Raw genomic sequence first — 17623 nt, 5'->3', positions numbered from 1 at the left:
CCATTGGCCACAGACTCTGGACTGCAGCTCCCCTAAAAGAAACCAGCCAAGTCCCAGAGGAAACAGAGGACTAGCCAGCCGTGCAGGGGGGACTGACACTCGGAGGCTGAAGGTGAGAGCCCAAAGCTCGGAGAACGCACTTTCCAGGTTCTGTTCGGTACTGGAATTTCCTCCGTGGGAGCAATTCCCCAGCAGTTCCTACATGAAGCCGGAGTCCTCTTCCACCCTGGGCAGCTACCAGCACAGACTCAGACCCTCTCTGTCTCCTGGTTTTCCCCCAGGTGCCGGGCTGCCATTGGCAGGGGTGCTGGGGTGCCCTTGGATTTCACCTGCCAAGGGCCCAGGGCCGAGGTGTCCAAACTTCCAGTCTCCAAGAACGGCTGAGCGAACCCGCCCAGCTGTATGGGGGAAAGCTACAGACAGATATACGCACCTTCAGTCTCTTCCCTCTGCCCTTGGGGCTGCCCTGCCCTGCCCTGCCAGCCTCCAGGAACTGGTGAACACTAGCTGGGAATACAAAAATGACCTGTGGAGAATGACAGAGCCAACTCACACATTTCCTTGGTTTCAAGAGTAGTGAAGGGAGCTGTCTTCACAGAACTTTTTAAAATCATGAGGAAGAGAGGAACAGAGTATGGGATCTTTTTTGTTAAAGTTTATTTTATTTATTTTGAGACGTGGGGGAAGGACAGAGGGAGAGAGATGGGGAGAGACAGAATTCCAAGCAGGCTCCGTGCTATCAGCACAGAGCCTAATGCAGGGCTCCATCCCGCGAACCTCTCACGAACCCTGAGATCATGACCTGAGCCAAGATCAGAGTCGGAGGGGGCCCAGGTGGCTCAGTCGGTTAAGTGGCCGACTTTGGCTCAGGTCATGACCTCGAGGTTTGTGAGTTCGAGCTCCACGTCGGGCTCTGTGCTGACAGCTCGGAGCCTGGAGCCTGCTTCGAATTCTGGGTCTCCCTCTCTCTCTGCTCCCTACCCCCTCGCGCTCTGTCTCTCTCTCTCTCTCTCTCTCTCTCTCTCAAAAATAAACGTTAAAAAAAAAAGAGTCAGATGCTTAACCGACTGAACCACCCAGGGGCACAGAAAGTGTGGGCTCTTAAAATCAATTCTATTCCATGAGTTTTGATTGCTGGCCGATCAAAGGAGTCCTGCAAAGGAGTGAAGGATTCAACAGGACAGGGGTCTCCTAGCAAGACTGGTTTGGGGGATGGGAGTGAGCTCAGACAAAAAGCCTTGCCAGTAGCAGGTGGGAAACTAGGAACCAGGTGAGGCTTGTGAATCTAGTCTTCACTAATTATGAGGAGTAGGTGGTATTATTGCCTCCGTATTGACAAATAATATTTCATTGTACGGTTATGCAGTAGCCCCATCTCATCTGTGGTTTTGCCTTCCGCAGTTTCGGTGACCATGGTCGAATGAAGTCCTGAAGCAGATGACCCTCCTTCCGAAGTCTCATCAGGAGGTCAGTGGTAGCATCATGCTACGTCACAGGGCCTCCATCACTCACCCGACTCACTTCATCTCATTACGCAGGCATTTTCTCATCTCCCATCATCATAAGAAGAAGGGTGAGTGCAGGACAATCAATCAGATATTTTGAGATACAGAAGTTGTGGTGTGTATATAGATATGATGGCATACTTCTCAGCCATAAAAAAGAATGAAGTCTTGCCACGGGGGACACTGTGGATGGGCCTAGAGGGCATTATGCAAAGTGAGATAAGTCAGACAGAGAAACACATGTACCATATCATTTCCCTTATATGTGGAATCTGAAAAACAAAATAAAAACAACAAACAAAAAGCAAAAACATACATGCATAAATACAGAGAACAAACTGGTGGTTGCCAGAAGGGAGGGGTGGGGGGTTAGATGGGCAAAATAAGTGAAGGGGAGTGAGAAATGGGTGAAGGTATGGGGTGGAATGGACAAGGCACAGAGATTAAAGGTACCGCATAAGGAAAATAATCAATGACACTATAATGGTGTTGAATGGTGACGAATGGTACCCACACTTGGGGTGAACACAGCATGAAGTACAGAGTTGTCAAATCAGCGTGTCGTATGCCTGAAACTAATAGGCATACAGTTGACATTGCGTGTCAACTATATTTCAATTAAAAAACAAAGAGAGGGATACAGGGGCGTGTGGGTGGCTCAGTCAGTTGAGTGTCCAACTTGAAGTCGGCTCAAGTTGTGACCTCAGTCTTGGGATCGAGCCCCATGTCGGCCTCCATGTTAAGCATGGAGCCTGCTTAGGATTCTCTCTCTCCCTCTCTTTCTGCCCTCTCCCCTGCTCATGCTCTGTCTCTCTCAAAATAAGTAAACATTTAAAAAAAAGAAAGACACAAAAAAGAGACATTTAGAGAGAAAGAGACTACATTCACCTACCTTTTAGTACAGTATATTGTTATAATTATCCTAGTTTATTATTAGTTATCATTGTTAAACTCTTACTCGGCCTAATTTATAAATTTAGTATAAATGTATACTTTATCATAGGTATGTATGTATAGGAAAAACTATATAACGTCTAGAGACTTCGGGACTATCCTCAGTTTCAGGCATCTCCTGGGGGTCTTGGAACCTATCCCGCAGATGAGGGGTATCTACTGTACCACATTTTACTTACTTGGATTTCAGCTCATAAGACTTTTGGGTGGTTTCCACTTTTTAGCTATTATGAATAATGCTGCTCTGAACATTCATGTAGAAGTTTTTGTGTGGACATGTTCTTTTTCTCTTCTATATACCTAGGAGTGGAATTGCTGAGTCATGGGGGAACTCTAGGCTTAGCTTTTTGAGAAACTGCCAAATTGTTTTCAAACGCAGCTGCAATACTTTGCATTTCCACCACAACATGTGAGGGTTCCTATTTCTCTGAACCCTCACCAATACCTGTTATTATCTTATCTTTTTTATTCTGACTGCCCTCAGGGGTATGAGGTGGTATCTCATTGTGGTTTTGGTTCGCATTTCCTTAGTTAACGATGGTCAATATCTCTTCATGTGTTTATTGGCCATTTGTTTATCTTCTTTGGAGAAATGTCTATCCAGATCCTTTGTCTGTTTTTTAATTGGGTTATTTGTCTTTTCATAATTGATTTGTGGGGTACCTGGGTGGCTCAGTTGATTAAGCATCCGACTTCAGCTCAGGTCATGATCCCACAGTCTGTGAATTCAAGCCCCACGTCAGGCTCTGTGCTGACAGCTCAGAGCCTAGAGCTTGCTTCAGATTCTCTGTCTCCTTCTCTCTCTGTCCCTCCCCTGCTTGGTCTCTCTCTTTCTCTCTCTCTCTCTCTCAAAAAAATAAATAAACATTAAAAAATATTAAACAAAAATAATTGAGTTGTAATAGTTCTTTGTATATTCTAGATAAAAGTCCTTTAGCAGATATATGATTTTTCCCGTTCTGTGGATTATCTTCACTAGTTTTTCATTTTGATAAGGTCCAACTTATCCATTTTTTTTCATTGATGTTGTTGCTTGTGCTTTGGTTGTTATATCTGAGACCCTATTGCCTAATCCAAGGTCGTGAACATTTACCCCTATGTTTTCTTCTCCTTTTTAAATGTGTCTTTATTTCTTTTGAGGGAGAGAAAGTACACACACTTGCATGAGCTGGGGAGGGGCAGAGGAAGAGGGGGAGAGAGAGAGAGAGAATCCCAAACAGGCTCCTTATTGTCAGCGCAAAGCCCAATTCAGGGCTCGATCCCATGAACCATTAGATCATGACCTGAGCCAAAATCAAAAGTTGGACACATAACCAACTAAGCTGCCCAGGTGCCTCAACCCCTCTGTTTTCTTCTGAGAGCTTTATAAGCTTAGCTTTTAAATTTAGTCTTTGATCCATTTGGAATTAATTTATTTATGATGTGAGTAAAGGGTCCACATTCATTCTCTCAAATGTGGCTATCCAGTTGTCCCACTACCACTTGTAGAACGAATTGTCTTGGGTCCCTTGTCAAAAATCAATTGACCATAAATTGTGAGGGTTTATTTCTACATTCTCAATTCTATTCTATTGGTTGGTCTATGTGTCTATTCTTGTACCAGTTCCACACTTTCCTGTTACTGCCGCTTTGTAGTAACTTTTGATATCAGGAAGTGTGAGTCCTCCAACTTTGTTCTTTTTTTTTTCACGATTATTTTACTATTTCAGGTCCTTGAATTTCCATATGAAGTTTAGGATCAGCTTGTCAATTTCCGCAAAAAAGTTTCTGGTATTTTGATACGGATTTCATTGAATCTGTAGGTCAATTCAAGGAGTGTTGCCATCTTAACAGTATTAAATCTTGCAATCTATGAACATGGATGTCTTTCCATTTATTTGGGTCTTCTGTAATTTTGTAGTTTCCAGTTCAAAAGTCTTGTGTTTCTTTGGTTAGACTTACTCCTCAGTATTTATTCTTTTTGATGTTGTGGTAATAAAATTGTTTTCTTAACTTCATTCTTAATTTGCTCATTGTCAATATGTAGAAGAAATACAGCTACTTTTTGTATATTGATCTCATATTCTGCAACACTTCTGAATTTATTTAGAAGTTCTAATGTATTTGGGTGGACTCATTAGCATATTCTATGTACAAGATTACCTTATCTGGAAATGAGGATAGTTTTACTTCTCCCATTCCGATCTGGATGGCTTTTTTTTTTTTTCTTGCCTAATTGTCTGGGATAGAATCTTTAGTAATATTGAATAGATGTGGCAAGAGTAGGCATCCTTGTCTTGTTACTGATCTTAGGGGGACTGAAGACTGATCTTCAGTCTTTCACCATCATGTATGATGTCAGCTCTGGGCTTTTCATAGATGACCTTAATCTGGTTGAGAAAATCCCCTCTTATTCCTAATATATTGGGTGTTTTGTTTGTGAAGCATGTGATTTCCTTTTCCCTCTCAACCTTGTGAGATTGATCCACGTGTCACTATAGATTGTAATACCTACTTTTACTGAAGAATTCTTAGGGTAGCTGGAAAAGCTTAAGTCACACATTACCCATCTCTTTTAGGTACATCTTCCTTATCTCTCCCACACCACTCCCCAAATGCGCCTGCCACAACTCCCGCCCCCCAGGCAAACTCTCTCCCCTCTCATCCAGTTTCAAAACCAACACAAAAACTGTCTTCCTTTTCATCCCGCTGGGGACAATTATAGGACAGTGGGAGTTCCATGGAAGAATCTCTTCGCTGTGCTTGGTGGGAGGGAGGTAGATCAGCAAAAGCTTCCTGAAAGAGGGTGAATTTGAGCCTAGATTAGAATGATGGGTAAGATGTTGCCAAGGAAAGGAGGAAATTGGTTGAGCAAATGCATCTTTTGGGATAGGTTGTGCTCTATCATTAAATGAAACTGAATGCAGCCCCTAACAAGGTCTAGGCAGCTTAGACTCCATTGTTATTACAAGGATCTTCTGCTTCTGTGATAATTGCATCCGTGGGTCTGTAGAATCAATATGCTTTCTGGTCTTCAGAGTTACCCTGTCTGATATGGTGGCTGGTCACATGCAGCTATTTTAATGTATATTCATTAAAATGAAATGGCATAAGGGGCGCTTGGGTGGCTTAGTTGGTTGAGTGTCTGACTTCGGCTCTGGTCGTGATCTCACTGTCCATGAGTTTGAGCCCCGCATCACTCTCTGTGCTGACAACTCAGAGCTTGGAGCCTGCTTCAGATTCTGTGTCTCCTTCTCTCTCTGCCCCTACCCCGCTCGCACTTTGTCTCTCTCTCAAAGATAAATAAACATTAAAAAAAATTTTCTTTTCAAAATGAAATGGCATGAAAAGTTTAGTTTCTCATTTGCACTAGATTCATCTGTAGTGATCAACAGCTACATGTGGTTAGTGTTTATCGGAAGGGATGCCACGGCTATAGACGTTTCCACCCTCTTTCAGAAGGGTCTATCGGGCAGCACTGATCTAGCCTTGGAGAGAGGGAAGATGTAATTGAAGAAGATGGCTGAGGAGTTTGAGCCAGACCCATGAACCCCAGGCGTAAGGTAAAGGCAGCTGAGCCTGGAGATTATAGGTTGGGTGCCACTTTCAACTCTGCCACCCCTAATTCTGGACAAATCACTCTCCCTCTATGGTTTTCTCCTTGCTACGAAGATGAAATTGTCAGGCAATGCAATCTTGTGAGCCCATCCAGTGATTTATAGATTCTGGGATTGTTTGGCAGAAAGGGATTTATTAAGCTATTTCTTCCAAATGTAGAGAAAAGAGCCCTGGACTCAAAGAGGGAGCAGGTGTTTCTGGTACTACCCACTGGATCAGGATGTGCTAACCATTTAACCTTTCTGAACCCTATTTCTCTATTTGCGAAGGGGGATTATTTAGTTCATACTAAAAAGGGTGTAAAGGAAAGCGCTTAAAGAAGGAACCACGGATAGCAGGACACCAGTAAATCAGATAAAGTGGGAAGGGTAAAGCAAACAAAGCTAAGTGGGGTTATTCATGGTAAGATTCCTCAGAGCCTTTAATATATGAATGTGTCCTATGAATCTCTGAGCATTTCCCAAACTGATATGACCACAGAATTCCATTTTGTTCCATCTCCCAAGGAATGCTCACAGGCCTTAGTTACTGTTGACACAGAGCACACTTGGGAATCGCCATTCATAAGGATGGAGTGCCTTCCTTGGCCGCAGCTTGTATTGATGGCTGTCACCCAGAGTTGCCCCTGAGAAATGTGTGACCTAAGGAAGAAGTTGAACGACCAGGGTTGGATGACATCATAGGGATTGCTTACAGTTGGGGCAGCCGTATGAGAAAACCAGAGAAGAGAGGCAGGAGGGGGGATCTGGCGAACGCGCAGAGTGGCAGAGGGAAGGTACTGTTGCTGAATGCAGATGTAAACTACGTGCCGTTGACATTGTGCATGGCATTATCTTGGCAGTTCCATATGCATCATTTCCCATTTTCCAAGCAACTCCAGGCAAGTGGTGTCATGCCCTTTTCACAGATGAGGTAAGTGAAGCTCAGAGGTTGCATGGCTTATCTGCATTTCGACATATAGTTAATGATAGAGCTGGAATTTGAACCCGGGGCTGCCTGAGTCAAAAGCCCCAGATCCTAACCCTTCTGCTTCAGGGAGCCTAACATGTAATGGCCCTAGAGCTTTCATCCTGTATGGGATGGGGGAGCAAATGCTCTGTGGTTTGTAAACCTAATGGTGTCATCATCTATCTTTTTGCTTGTATCTGAGTGAACTCTTTCAAATGGAATGATCTTAATCCATTATCCTCCCCCAGGACATCCAGCTTCCCAACATAGATGATTCAAGAGGCCCCCAAAGCAGAGCTAAAGTCAGCCTTTCATCCTGGCCACCCCACATCACTGACTGCCCTAAGAAGCGCCAGCACTTAAGAGGCCAGTGTTAAGCCTGGGATTTTTCTTACGCTCCTATCCAGAACCATCTAAGGGAAACGCAGAGGGCTTGGCTGGTAGGGTGGGAGCCTGGGTTCTTAGGCAAGGCTGAGGGGGCTTGGCGTGGAGCATCGACCTCTATGGGTGTAGCGAGTCTGATGGTAGATTGTGCAATCTCCATTTTGGGGCCTGGATATTGATCAATTGCGATCAAAAGCCATTGTACTGATTTATATTTTAAAAGATCTAACTTCTTTAGGGCATCGAGCCTTTGTCTCTGCAGAGATCCAGCCAAACAACAAATAGTCATGTCACTAGGACTTCAGCATTTAAAAACAGGATGGCAGGTTGGGGCCCTTCAAGGAGAGAAGAGGGGAAAACATTGTAAAAAGCATGTACTTGTGACCATTTTGGCTGAACTTGAAAACTGTCTTCATTTGCAGTTAATTAGATTAACTCAGCTGTGATTACAAATGGAATCTCTTGCTCCAGCAACAACCAACGTTTGTTGGACATGTGTTGTAATCTTGCCTTTAAATACAACCACATGTATGACATATTTTGTTTTCTCTTGGCCACTGGACTGGAAAACTATTAAGACAACATCTGCTTTGCTTTCCGATTGAATCAGGGGCAAAGAGCAGGTCTCTCTAGTGTCCTTCAGATTATGCCTGGGATATCGAGTTACAGCTGCTAACCACTTTCCCACTCCCTGAGAGTCTGATCCTGAGCGTGAGTTTTCTACTGGAAACTCCGGTCTCACTCACTCAAAGACCAAACTGCCTTCTGATCTTGGCTCCAGTCTGTGAAGCCCCCCCCCCCCACCGCCCCCCGTACATCTCATGCCTCTTCAACCTTCTCTTGTAACCCCTTGTTGGGTCTGTTGGGTTTTTGTAGGTAGTACCCAACCCAATTTGAAATTGTTTTCTTTTCCATTTCGTTGTTTGTCTCCACCAAGGGAATTGTCTGTCTGGGAGGGCAGGAACCATGTGTATTTTCCTTTCATCCCCATTATTCATCGATGCCCGAGAGCATTTAGTAGGTAACTCAATAGATATCTGTTAAATAAATCACAGTGTTCCCCGACTGGGTGAGGCATGAAGTTAAGTCTGAACCATTTGGTGAGGAAATTGTTGGCTTTGCAATCATCTCAACCCATCTGATAACATCAAAAGTTGCAGTTTGGTGTGAATGTGTGTCCAACATGCTATTCCTCTCCCCACCCTCTCTGCCCCCCTTTTAAAAACCTACCCATCTATATATCTAATCAGAAAGAACATCTCTGGGCTCAGAACACAGTTACCAAGGCTAGCTAGGATTCAATAACATTGTTTTGTTTTCTGAGTGTTTAATTTTTTTTTCAAATAATCATCGTGGCTCTCCACTTTAAAAGAAAGTCCTCTTTTATTTTTTTATTTTTTTTTCAACGTTTATTTATTTTTGGGACAGAGAGAGACAGAGCATGAATGGGGGAGGGGCAGAGAGAGAGGGAGACACAGAATCAGAAACAGGCTCCAGGCTCTGAGCCATCAGCCCAGAGCCCGACGCGGGGCTCGAACTCACGGACCGCGAGATCGTGACCTGGCTGAAGTCGGACGCTTAACCGACTGCGCCACCCAGGCGCCCCGAAAGTCCTCTTTTAAAAGAAAATTTTAACTTCAGGTGTATTGGTCTTGAGGAAAAATTGTCACAGTGTGGGAGGAACGAACCAAAAGGCTTGAAGGTGCCATCCATATGTTTGAAGTTTTGGACTGAACAGATGTGCGCGTGCTGTAGGGATATCCATGTATAGAGGAAGTTTGGCCAGTGCCTTCTGGAAGAGAACTTTATTTTTCTCTCTTCTCCAAATGGTTGAGGTTTGTGCTGTTAAGTCCCACCTCCTAATCTCTTCACCTTCCTCTTTTCCCCAAGGCTGCCCATGGCAGGCAGTGGGAGGGGTGAGGGTGGGGGTGGGGTTATTATTTGGAAAGAGACCAAGGAAGGCTAGGGGACCTGGGGACATTAGGCCTAGTGTGGGTAGCCCCTCAGGACATGGGGAGGAAGTAGGTTGAGCTGAGTCCTGAAATTGCAGACCAGTCGTGCCTTTTTCTGGAGGGAAGTTTGCCATCATTCATCAGGTGCTTAATGTGCCCTAAGAAGGTTTCAGAACTGCTGGCCTGGGGGCTCCACCAGGAACGAATTGTTGCCGTAGAGTTCTGACCCTTGGTTCTCTGCCACCCACAGCTGGTCAGTTAATAATGCAGCAAGTTAATAATTAAAATAGAGGTTATGTGATCCTTAAAGATGCACACTCCCTCACTCCTTGTCTTCACTTGAAAAGCAGTGTCGCCATCAGAATCCGCGGGAGCTCCCAGGGGGCTCTGGGCTCACCTGTGTCATTAGCACAGGGAACAATCAGGGTCTGGTTTCTTGTCTGTGTCCACACGACGCTTTGTGCTTATGCACACAGAGACCGAGTCTGTCTGGTTTACCCTTCATGCCTAAACGCCTGCGTCCCGGCTCTCTCCCCTAACTTGCCCATACTGTCTCTTGCTAGTACCCCAGGATCAAGAGCGGACAACTTACAAGCCGGGAGGCAGGAAATCAGGGTTGGCTGTGTGACTTTAAGCAAGTGACTTAACTTCTCTGACTCCTAGGAGTATGGTTAAATTTAGATCAAATAAAGGAACAAATGTGGGAGCTCCGTAGAAAGTTAGAAGAGTCATAAGATGTTAAAGCGCTGTTCAGAGGGCAGCATTCAAATCACCCTCATGACCAATAATTCATAGAAGTCCCTGGAATAAGGTTCCTCCCAGCATTTTTAAGCTTGGAGTGTTTGCGGCATTTTTAAGCATGATTCGTTTTTAGATGGGTTCCATGTAGATTCTTCAAAGCATGGTAAATACTCACAATCAGTAACTACCCGCTGTAGGTGTTTGTGGTTGTTGGAGCGACTTCTACCTGCGCTAAACCACCCCACCCTGAGGTTTTGAAGTGAAGTATTTTGATTGGCTCCGGATGTGATCATGTGATTGAGCATTGGCCAATGAGATCATCGCATTCCTGCCAAGTTACCGGCTCAGGTAAGAGTACATCATTTAGTTGAGGCAAATAAGATGCGGAAAAGGTTTTATAGAAATTTCAAGATTGCGGTTGTGTTCCTTTCAAATAGATCAGAGACTATCAGGGCTGTAGCAGCTGCCTGCTTCTTGGCAGCCAGCTTCTTGGTAGCAGAAACAGAGAATTTGGGGCGCCTGGGTGGCTCAGTGGGTTAAGCGTCTGGCCCTTGATTTTGGCTCAGGTCCCAACTTCGTGGTTTGTGGGTTGAGCCCCCACTGGCGTCTGCGCTGAGGGTGTCCCCTGCTCGGGCTTGCTCACGTGCGTGCTGTCTCTAAAAATAAATAAATAAACCTTAAAAAAGAAAGAAAGAAAGAATTTGTCTGAGGATGATCAACAAAAATGTAACACAAGATGGAGTTGGAGGTGTGATTTTGTTGCTTGAGTCCTTGTATCCAACTGGGCCTGAATCAAGCTCTTTGACATGAAAGTTGTGTTTGTTTTCTGAAGCCACTTTGGCATGAGGCTAGTGTCCCTCGCAACCACAAGAGTCCTGGCTGACTACAGATAATCTTAACATCTTCCTCAAGAGCCGTTTCTTTCTTTCTTTTTTTTTTTTTTAATTTTTTTTTTCAACGTTTATTTTTATTTTTGGGACAGAGAGAGACAGAGCATGAACGGGGGAGGGGCAGAGAGAGAGGGAGACACAGAATCGGAAACAGGCTCCAGGCTCTGAGCCATCAGCCCAGAGCCCGACGCGGGGCTCGAACTCACGGACCGCGAGATCGTGACCTGGCTGAAGTCGGACGCCTAACCGACTGTGCCACCCAGGCGCCCCAAGAGCCGTTTCTTTCTTGATGTTGATGACTTACAACCCACGGCCTTGGGCCCCATGCGGCCCCCACTGAAATCATCAATCTTACCTTCCATTTGTATTTTGCTTCTGTTTGGTACCCCAAACGCGGTGAGAATCATCCATCACGTTTACTCAGCACTTCATAGTTGACAAACCATTTGCGTGGGTGCCGTGTCATATAACCACGTGTTACCCAACTTCACAGATGTGGAAACTGAGGATCAGAGAATGGAAGTGACCTTGTGCTCAAGGTCACCCAATTAACAGTTCGTGGTCTCCAGCCTAGGGCTTCTGATTCCCGGGAGCATGTACTTCCATACTGTGGCAAGGGGTTAAACGGTTTGAGGAGATGCAGGTAATACCCTGACTTCAAGAACAAGATACTCTGTCAACTGAACCCAATGTTCCCCTCTCCACAGCCTTGCTGTGTGTCCCCAATACTCCCAATACTGTATGGAACAGCAGATACCCAACGTGCTGCGGGTAATAGCAGCAGCCCAGAGCTGTCCTGAGCTTGTTTTCTCCCGAGCTGAAGATGTGTCCTTCTCAGACTTGGGGAAAATTTGCATCCTAACCTATTATGCTCCCTTGCCACATCGTACTGTTTTGCGCCCCTGTGCCTAAGCTCTGTCGCTCCCTTTTTCCCTCTAATTACTTAGTCATCCTTCCTGCCTTTGTCAGGGTTCTCGGTTGAGAACAACAGAATCCATTTCAGTTACTTTGAAAAGAAAGGGAAAATGTTAGATGGTGTTAGGCAACTCGCAGGAGCCCCAGCAGGACTAGGTCATTGGGCTTAGAGGGTGCAGCGCCAGGAACAACACCTATGTCTTTGCTGCAAAGGAGTCTAGTAAACGGAGCTTCTCGTCTCCGCCTTGAAGAGAGGAGAATCTCGGGAAATTTCCCAAACCTAAGAATTGTATGTAAGAGGTACGATCAAAAGCACCAGACGTTGTACACTAAACTTCCTAATTCTGCTCATTCATCCCTGAGGCCACTGACCCACCCTCCCCAGGAGCCTCCCTCCTGTGTGGGACCTGGTGTCTGCAGCTGTGATGGTGCGTGGTTGTCATTGACTACTCCTCCCCCATCCGAGAGCATTATTTCTCCATTCACAGTGCAGTTCGCCCTGCCTGAAATTGCCCTTTGCTGCCCAACCACCACCCTTGCGCCTTTTCCCCTAGTTAACTTTGATTTGGTCTTCATGAGTCACGTCAAAAGCAGCATCCTCAGAGAAGCCAGTGCTGACTCCTGTCCCGAGTTATCCACTGTCTTAGTCCATTCAAGCTGCTGTAACAAAACTATCACAGTCTGGGGGCTTAAACAGCAGGCATTTATTTCCCATAGTTTCGGAGACAGGGAAGTCTGAGACCAAGGTGCCTGGCAGGTGGAGTGTCTGGTGAGGACCCACTTCCTGATTAATAGACAGCTGTCTTCTCACTGTGTCTTCACATGGCAGAAGGGGTGAAGGAGTTCTCCAGGATGTCTTTTTTTTTTTCAATCTTTTTAAATGTTTATTCATTTTTGAGAGATGGAGAGAGACAGAGCATGAGTGGGGGAGGGGCAGAGAGAGAGGGAAACACAGAATCCAAAGCAGGCTCCGGGCTCTGAGCTGTCAGCACAGACCCTGACACGGGGCTCAAACCCATGAACTGCGAGATCACGACCTGAGCCGAAGTCGGACGCTTAACCGACTGAGCCACCCAGGTGCCCCTCCAGGGTGTCTTTTATAAGGGCACTAATCCCATTCATGAGAGCACCACTCTCATGAACTAATCACCTCCAAGAGCCCTCCCCCCCCCCCCACCAATACCATCACACTGGGGATTAGGTTTCAGCATATGAATATTGAGGGGACACAAACATTCTGTAGGTGGCATTCACTCATCGTCTCTTGTCCTTTTAAATTCATCTATTTATCATAGTTCATGTTTTTTAAAACCTGTCTCACCTACTGGGGAGAAATGAATCTGGAGTGATCGTTCAAACAAATCTGAGTGATAACGAGGCCAGAACAGAACATGGCAAGCAGGCGGACGGGGCTGTTTTTTCTTGGAGAATGCAAAGAGACGCACACTGTCCCCTTTGCTGGAGGGAAGTCGAAGCTGGGTGGGTGTGTAAGAGACACACACTAGCAGATCCTTGGGGGCGCCCTGACCCCGGCTTTGCGGCACGAAGAAAGGGAGAGCAGGAAAGAGGTGGATGGGTAAGGAAGTTCTCAGGCTTCACTCCTGGGTTGGAGTGGGGCAGAGCATAGGAGAGAAGCTACTCCCATTTTGTGAAACCGTGGTTTAGTTCGACTTGTCCAGACTTCTTGGGACCCTCGTGCTTGGGAGCCAAGGCATGGCCCTTTTCAAAGTGTCCTTGCTCTGTAAAAACCATAAATGCTTCATTCTTTCCTTCTCCCTCGCCTCCTTCTCCAGCAGACACAATGCCCAGATCTCTCTTATCTGTAGAAACTTCTCTTACCCCTGTTTTCTCTTTCTTCACTGCCAGTATTCTAGAAAGGGCTGACCCCCACTGTGTATAGCTTGCTATCTCTTTAACCCCTGGCCATTCAGCTTCTGCCCTTTAGTCTATGGGACTGGCTTGTCTGAAGCAAAGTTACTCATGATCCTAAATCAGTCACTCCGTCCTTTCTAGAGTCTCTTTGAGAGCTTTATGGAAGCTTTGGTCTTCCCTTCCAATGAAAACACACTCTTGCACCCAGGTAAAAAAAAATGTAAATAGTTTCAGAAAACCACATGCCTCATAAGTTCTGCCTCAGTCCCTGGGATAACGCTGTTCCTGGGTGTAAAATCAGAGGTCTTCTCTAAACCAGCTTTGGGGATGAAGAACCCAGGTTCTGAAGTCAGTCTGCGTGGTATAAATCCTGGCTCCACGCTTCCTGGGTACATGAACATGAGCTCTCTGAGCCTCAGTTTCCCCATATATAAAAAAGGAATAATAATATCGAACTTTACAGGGTTGTGGTAGAAGCTTAAATTTCATTCGGGTAAGAACAGTTCTTGGCACATTAAATATTCACAAGTTTATCATCATTGTCTCTGTTATTATTTTCACCAACCTCATTCATTCTGGATCAAACATGGTTTCATATCTGACTCACAGATGCATCTTGTGGGCTACACATTATTCTAAAAAAAAAATTCATTGACAACATTTAGAAATTAAGAGTTCACATGAAAATCTGTCTTTTTGGCTTCCATTGGAAAATCAGATCTGACGATCCTGGGTCATTTCCACCTGGCATCATGGCCTGGAACTGGGTAGTGTGAGTAATTCTCCAATTTGCCACCGTCCCCACCCATCCCCAGCACTGAGACCAAGAACCCACAGCCTGGGATCATTGCACATACATAGTCTTGTTCCTTGACAGTCAAGAAATTGCTCTTGTATCAAGGAAAATGAAAGCACGGCCAAGGAAGCCTTGTGTGTTAAAAAAACAAAAAAAAAAGCAGTATAAATTAGTTCATGTAAGTAAAGATTAGCTTGTGAGTTTTGTGTTGCAAACACCTCTCCATCGCTTGCCGACTGCCCAGCCCCTGCAGGCATCTGGGTTCCCCATCTCTGGCTCTAAAAGATGTCTAAGCGTTGGCCATCACTTGCCTTCTTTTCATGCCTATCCTCTACCGGCTTCCTCGTCGCAGCCCCACTTCTTGGTGGTCTCGCTCATCCTGTGGTGGGTTTCAGAGCTGAATAGACTTGGATGCAATCCTCCCTCTTCTGAGCTTCAGGTGTGTGTCTGTGGGGAAGACACATGCGCTTACGTGGTAAGGCTGTTGGAGACTCAAACACCAGCATCCAGCCCTTAGCGCAATGGCTGGCAAAGCACGGCTGGTTCACACCGCCAGTTCCTTTTCTCTGCCTGCATGAGGGTTACCCTCAAGGTTCTTCTGGCCCCTTCCCGAGGTTCTGTCCGGCCCTCTGGTTTGGGGGAGCACTCCCCTTCCTCTGTCTTTGACTGTTGCCTCTCTGCCGTTGACGTCCACAGCCACCAGTGCCAATATGCCTCTCTTCTTCTTCCTCTTTGCCTCTACGTCCAACAATGACTTTAAAATACCACTTTCTAGAGAACATGGAACGATCCTTCCATCTTTCCTACAGCGTGTTGACTGATTGAATTTGTTTTTCTATTCTTTTTTTTTTTTAATTTTCATTTTATGTTTTCAAAGAGAGAGACATAGCCTGAGCGGGGAGGGGCAGAGAGAGAGGGAGACACAGAGTCCGAAGCAGGCTCCAGGCTCTGAGCTGTCAGCACAGAGCCCGATGCAGGGCTTGAACCCACGAACCGTGAGATCATGACCTGAGCCGAAGTGGGACGCTTAACCGACTGAGCCACCCAAGCACCCCTGTTTTCCTATTCTTGATAACTTATAAACTTTTCTTTCAGCCTTACAACTTTGTATTGGTAACATCATATGAAATTCTAGAAATGTTAAATTTGGAAAATTGCCATCAGGTTTCTTTCATATATGGGCTCAAAGGTTTGGAGTAATTTTCCACAGACCAGCTTCTGGCTCGTGCACTTCAGAGCTTGTTTCTACTCTGTTACTCACATCCTCGGGGGTAGATTCATATCGTGACGTGTCTTTAAGTCATAATTCCAGGTGAATTGGCCCAGTGGGTAGTGAGAGGATTCCTGGAAACTATTCCTGCATGAAGATAGCTGGCAATTACTTAACTGTAGAGGAAGTGACTGTGAACTGCTTAAATACACCCCACTCAGCATAGAGGACAGCAGGTGCAAAGACGTGTACCACTCACCTGTAGTGTGGGGACACCAACACTGGGTGTGTTCGTTTTCCGTCGCTGCTGGGACACACAGCCACACATTTGGTGGCTTACGTGGGACATATTTATTTACACAGCTGCCTGATGCATTCCCAACTCAGCTTCCTTTAGCTAGACCCAACAATCATCCACAGAAATCCCAGTGCCACCCGACGCAAAAGGAAGTGAGATGGAAGAGAAGCCAACCAACCGTAAGGAGAACTGGCCTTAACTGGTAATGGGCGAACCATCCTATTCGTGCAAATCACATGGAAACACGTGACCATGTGAGCACCTTGCTAGGGACTTGGGAGTGCCCGTGCAGGTGCTAAACCCTGATGCTTAAGCTTAATGCCTTTCACAGCACGTTCACCTGTGACTACACACTCTGCCTTCTGGCAAACTGGATTGACACCCATTGCCCGAGTGCCCCTGCTGTCCCCCATTGCCTTGCCTTTTCTTGCATGAGTCCACCCTCCTGCGGGCTAACTTGTATCTAAATCAGACCCCTGCCTCCCTTGCAAACATCCGGGCCTTTTCAATCAATTCTCTTTCGTTGGCCTCCCCACCCTTAGAGATTCTCATCCTTTGCGTCTTTGATTGCTGTTGGCAGACAGTACCTTGTATTTTAGTCTTCCGTTCATTCGGTGGGTATTTGCTGAATCCCCAGCCTGTCTCAGCCATCGTTTGGGCACTGGGGATACCAGAAGGGAGGCCAAGTCCCAGCATTCTTGGAGCCTATAGCTTAGTTGGGTGGGAATTATAAGTACCTGAAAATGCAGAGATCCTATCCGAGGGTGATAGGGCCATGGAGAGGACCAGAGTGGCCAGGGGAGAGCGATGCTGCTTTGGTAGGGTGGTCATGGAAGGCCCTTCTGACGGGCCAAGGGAAGGGCATTCTCAGCATGGAAAACAGCGGGTTCCAAAGCCATAAGTAAAGACACCGCAAGGCCATGGTGGCTCCAGATAAAATCATGTCGGGGGCCACTCTCCTTCCTGTCTCTAAGGAGCCCTTAGTCCCTGCATGCTGTTCAGGGTCCTTTCACATCTGTTCCCTCCCCAGATCTTCCCTTCCAGAGAAGGGTCCTTTTCTGCTTGGAATTTCCGGCCTCTGTGTCAGAACATGACTGTTCTACGTTCTGGGACAGGCAATGGCTCTGGTTGCATGTTAATCAGTGACAGGCTGCTAATGCATTATTTCATCTCAGATGGTGTCTGTGCTTATCAGCAAGGCTTTTTTTTTTTTTTTGAGAGAGAGAGAAAGAGAGAGAGAGAGAGAGAGAGAGAGAGAGAAAGAGAATCTCAAGCAGGCTCCACACTCAGCAAAGAGCCCACAGAGTCTCATAACCCGGAGATCCTGATGTGAGCCGAAATCAAGAGTTGGATGCTCAACCGAATGAGCCCCCCAGGTGCTCCCCCAACAAGACTTTTGAAGGGAAAAAAATGCCTTAATTTCAAGGTGCACCTCTGACAGCAGGGGTGTAAGTCAGTGTGACAGGTCACTAGGACAGATATAGACTGTGGACCCAGTGAGCATGCAGGCAGGTCCTGCAAATCACATGCGGTGTATTTGTTTTCTATCGCGACTGTAACG

The 17623-nt window shown here is 46.0% G+C and overlaps 1 long non-coding RNA gene across 1 annotated transcript; it reads left to right on the top strand.

Moving 5' to 3' along the window:
* Positions 1 to 1058: 1058 nt before the first annotated feature.
* LOC122471648 lies at positions 1059 to 17340 on the top strand. Its single transcript, XR_006294228.1, has 3 exons — positions 1059 to 1573; positions 10279 to 10429; positions 16128 to 17340. It is a non-coding gene; the product is annotated as an uncharacterized LOC122471648 (long non-coding RNA).
* The last annotated feature ends 283 nt before the right edge of the window (positions 17341 to 17623 follow it).

This window comes from Prionailurus bengalensis, chromosome E3, assembly GCF_016509475.1.
Source record: "Prionailurus bengalensis isolate Pbe53 chromosome E3, Fcat_Pben_1.1_paternal_pri, whole genome shotgun sequence".
NCBI classification, from domain to species: Eukaryota; Metazoa; Chordata; class Mammalia; order Carnivora; family Felidae; genus Prionailurus; species Prionailurus bengalensis.
Note: the sequence above shows the minus strand (reverse complement) of the source record. Positions and strands in the feature narration are given on the sequence as shown.